Consider the following 4904-nt stretch of genomic DNA (forward strand, 5'->3'; position numbering starts at 1 on the left):
AAAAAAAAAGATAAGGAGCGAATCCCCAATTCCCCCGCTTAGTTTATGGAGCGGGGACATTCTGCGGCAGCCCATGAAGTTCTGAGCATGGCAGCTCTGGGGTTTTCCCTGTCCGCATGAGGCAAATGATTCACTTTTCTGCCTCATTTCCTTTTTGGACTCTTGGCTCCAACTCTTAACTTGGTCATTTAGAAAAAGAACACTTCTTGGAAACAGGCATCACTTGACCAAGCCACTTACAGGGAGTTGGATCTTCATGCATGCATGCATGGATTAAATGCATTTAAAATAAACTCCAAGCTGGGCAGTGGTGGCGCACACCTTTAATCCCAGCACTTGGGAGGCAGATTTCTGAGTTCGAGGCCAGCCTGGTCTACAGAGTGAGTTCCAGGACAGTCAGGGCTATACAGAAAAGCCCTGTCTCAAAAAACAAAACAAAACAAAACAAAAAACCCCAAAAATGAAATAAAATAAGCTCCAAGTGACCAATCAAACATTAGTCTTACTAATTAGGAATAAAGTGGAAGCAGTCCTCCTTGGTGTCATTCAACCTAGAGCGATCCCAGATTTGAATTCTCTACTTCTTACTCCCTGTGCCTTCTGTCCTCTTGTCTGTCTGTTGTATGGGTCTGAATCTGTGCCTGCTTGAAGGCTGTCTTGTAAATCTATCTCTGTCCCTGTGTGTCTGTCTGTGTGAATGTGTCTGTGCATGTCTTTCCATAACCAAGGGCTTTGTTCTCTGTTTCAGTGAACAGTACCAGAAGCCTCAGCTGGAGAAAGGAAGGAAGGACACTTTACAGAAATTTTTTATCCCCTTTGAAGATTATCAGTTTTATTTAAAATTTCAGAGCACTTGAAAATAAAGACTATAATGATGTACTTGTGTTTTTATTGTGTAATTAAAAACTGCTTTCAATTACAATTAGCCACTAAGTGTTACCCCAAACACAGTGTGCTGCTTAGCCAGCCCCCATTGCTTTCTGATGCCACCCTCAGACAGCTGGGGTAGAGGTAGGCTGCTGGCATCCCTGTGGGCAGGTGGCTTGTTCTGATTCATGGTAGCTTTTTCCTTCTTGCTGTGGCTCTCGAGGGCCCTTCTTCCTCCCGAATGAGATCTGACATTCTCATGACTGTGTGTCTATGGCTGATTTTTGGCAATGGGCCTTCTTCTTCTTCTTGCCTTGCTTGGATTTGATCGTGGGAACAATGGCGTCCCCTTTATTGGACACATGTTATTTTCTGTGATTTCTTCATTTCCATCTGTGTTTTGGGGCAGATGAAATTGGCCTGTGTCTGGGACAAAATCCTGTCCTCCCGTCCCAGCTCTCTCCGCACGCAGACCCCATGCTTACACTGCTGCTTAAACTGCACAGACTTTTCATTGTCTTTAAAGTCTGCATCAGAATCCTGAAAAGCCAAACCTTTCTTCTCCACCAGTCATGTTAAATCTGATATCTTTTCTGGACGTTCTTCTTTTACATGATTTATTGTAGGCTGGGCAGACTTAACATAATGCTTTTTTTGTTTTGTTTTAGTTCTTTTTTTTTATTTTAAGATTTATTTATTATTATATGTAAGTACACAGTAGCTGTCTTCAGACATCCCAGAAGAGGGCATCAGATCTCATTACAGATGGTTGTGAGCCACCATGTAGTTGTTAGGATTTGAACTTAGGACCTTCGGAAGAGTAGTCAGTGCTCTTAACAACTGAGCCATCTCTCCAGCCCAACCTAATGGTTTAGTTTCTGACCCATTGAATTTAGCAAATTCAACCAGGGCCTTATCCATATTGTATTCACAACTCAACTTCAGTTCACAAGGTCCAAGGCATTAGAAACTGTGTCCATCCGTTACAAACAAGGAAGGAGTTTATTCGGGTTTGAACATTTTAGTTTTAAAATTGTACAAAAGGAAAACATGAGAACAAGTGCTGGCAAGACCGTTTTCGTGGTCTTGGGTAAGGCAAACGTTCTAGATTGTACTAAATTTTTAACTTACTGTTAAAGGCAAAAAAAAAAAAGTCCATGCAGGTTGATATCGTTGGCGATTTATAATAGCTTTTGTTCAATCCCACCCTTTCATTTTGTTCACATAAAAAATATGGAATTACTGTGTTTGAAATATTTTCTTATGGTTTGTAATATTTATGGAAATTGTGATATTTTAAGGTTTTTTTCCCCTTTCATTTTCCGTAGTTGTATTTTAAAAGATTCGGCTCTGTTATTGGAATCAGGCTGCCGAGAATCCATGTATATATTTGAACTAATACCATCCTTATAACAGCTACATTTTCAACTTAAGTTTTAACTCCATTATGCATCACTTGAGATAAATAAAAGTTTGAAATATGGACACTGAAAAAAAAAAAAGAAATTGTGTCCATTCCAGAGCAGATGCAGAACTGGAAGTTTTGTTTTTTTTTTTAAGGAGGAGAAGGCAGACTGAACACACTGAAAGATACATACTGCATGGAACCCTAATTTCTTTTTTTTTTTTTTTTTAAAGATTTATTTATTTATATATTATATGTAAGTACACTGTAGCTGTCTTCAGACACTCCAGAAGAGGGAGTCAGATCTTGTTACGGATGGTTGTGAGCCACCATGTGGTTGCTGGGATTTGAACTCTGGACCTTCGGAAGAGCAGTCGGGTGCTCTTACCCACGGAGCCACCTCACCAGCCCGAACCCTAATTTCTGTTGGGGTGCCTGGCATCTTGAAATTGCTACCTGACTGCACTCCACCTAGCTTAGTTAGATACACTTGAATGTCAATGCCCAGACTTCACCCCATTTTACAGAAATCTTTAAAATGTTTTTTCAAGGGATTAAGTCACGGACTCCAACAGACCTAGATAATATGCAATATTACAAACACCATTGTTTATCAGTCAATAGCCAACTGTTGTATTCAATATTTAGGGTGAATATTTATTTTGGAAGGGCACTTTCAACCCTTTGTCTGCTGTTTTCAACGAATGATACACACACATTCCTCTGGGTCAGGGACATGAAAGAGCACATAACTGGAGATTACAGCTATGTGTTAGCTTAGGCTGTAAAAGTTGCTTACATGGAAATCCAAGGCAAAATGAGGTTAGTTTTTTTATTGCTCTTTAAGGCAAACTAAACAAGCAGGCTGAGTACACAATCTTGAGTCTTGAGACCTCAAGGTGTATGATTAATATGTCTGTGAGGTCCAGAGGGAGCTGCAGTCTCTTAGAATGTAAGAGATATTTTCGTCATAATGCATTGTCACACATGTAGACATTCTCTAGGTTCCTCAGGGTCCAAGGAGCACCAGTAACATACTAATAATGAGATGAGGATGCAGCTCACTGGTAGAATGCCTGTTTAGCGTGTGTGTGAACAGGTCTAATCCCAAACATGCATGGCACACACACACACACCACATGCACACACAGGCTGCATGTGAACACACATGCACATACATGTGCATACACATATACATACACATGCATACAATACTACATGTTCACACACACATGTGCACATACACAGAGAGCTTTCTTATCTGGTACTATATCCAGGCCTCTTCCTATACACTTTCTCACTTTCTGTAATTTATTCATAGGGTGATTATAGGTAACGAAGGTGAACTGGGGGTCCTAGACCTCATCTATAGATGAAGAAACCTGGGAAGAGAGACATTTGGGGACTTTCCCAAGTTATAAAGTGGTGGGAGATTCTTTGGACCCTCTACTTTGTTCTTCTTGATATAAAAACATTGTTTTGTTATATTAAACATTCTACGTTTTTCCATTTGTTGATACATTCTTAAAATTATTCAGGGATTTTTTTTTTTGTAGTTTTCAGTGTTGAAGTCTTTTACCTCTTTGCTTAATCAGTTTCTAAGTTATTCTTCCTTTCTCTCTTTCTTTCTTTTTTTCGGTAAAGATTTATTTATTATTATATGCAAGTACACTGTAGCTGTCTTTAGACACACCAGAAGAGGGCGTCATATCTCATTCAGATAGTTGTGAGCCACCATGTGGTTGCTGGGATTTGAACTCAGGACCTTTGGAAGAGCAGCCAGTGCTCTTACACTCTGAGCCATCTCACCAGCCCTCTTCCTACCTTCCTTCCTTCCTTCCTTCCTCCCTCCCCCGCTCTTTCTTTCTTTCTTCCTTTCTTCCTTCCTTCCTTTCTTTCTTTCTTTCTTTCTTTCTTTCTTTCTTTCTTTCTTTCTTTCTTTCTTTCTTTCTTTCTTTCTTTCTTTCTCTGTTTGGGCTGGGACCCAAACTAGAGCTCATATGTTTAGCAAGCACTTCACCACTAAGCTACACTCCTAGGTTGGCATTTATCTACTTATTTGGTGCTATTGATTTGAAATGAAATTATTTTTATATTTTGTCCAGGCTGTTTCTCCCTAGGCTAGAAATACAATCGGTATTTGTGTGTTACAGTGTATCCTAGAACTCTGCAGAATTCACTGGCTCGTTTTCAGGATTTTGACATTTCTATGTATGCAGCAATGTCACCTGTGAGCAGACAGTTTCGATTCTTTCTTTTCAGTGTAGACATCTCTGAAAAAGATGGAAGGGCAGGAAGGGGGAGTCTCGGGTGAGCAGCAGGGAGGTGTCCTGGAAATGGGCTGTTCTTTCAGTTTCTTCTTACACTGTGTGTGTGTACATGCGTGTGCCATATCACGTGGGTGGAGGTCAAAGGGCAGCTTGTTGACACTTGTTCTCTCTTTCTACCACACGGCGTCCAGGGGTTTAACTGAGGTCTTTTGGTTTCAGCGCAAGTACATGCACTTGCTTAATCGTTTGCACACAAACCCATTTTTTAAAAAAAATTATTTACGAGCCGGGCGTGGTGGCGCGTGCCTTTAATCCCAGCACTTGGGAGGCAGAGGCAGGCGGATTTCTGAGTTTGCGGCCAG

At 40.6% G+C, this 4904-nt stretch overlaps 1 pseudogene; it reads right to left on the reverse strand.

Moving 5' to 3' along the window:
* Window positions 1–922: 922 nt before the first annotated feature.
* Window positions 923–2714, reverse strand: LOC110331828 (annotated as a pseudogene).
* Window positions 2715–4904: the final 2190 nt, after the last annotated feature.

This window comes from Mus pahari, chromosome 14 (genome assembly GCF_900095145.1).
Source record: "Mus pahari chromosome 14, PAHARI_EIJ_v1.1, whole genome shotgun sequence".
NCBI classification, from domain to species: domain Eukaryota; kingdom Metazoa; phylum Chordata; class Mammalia; order Rodentia; family Muridae; genus Mus; species Mus pahari.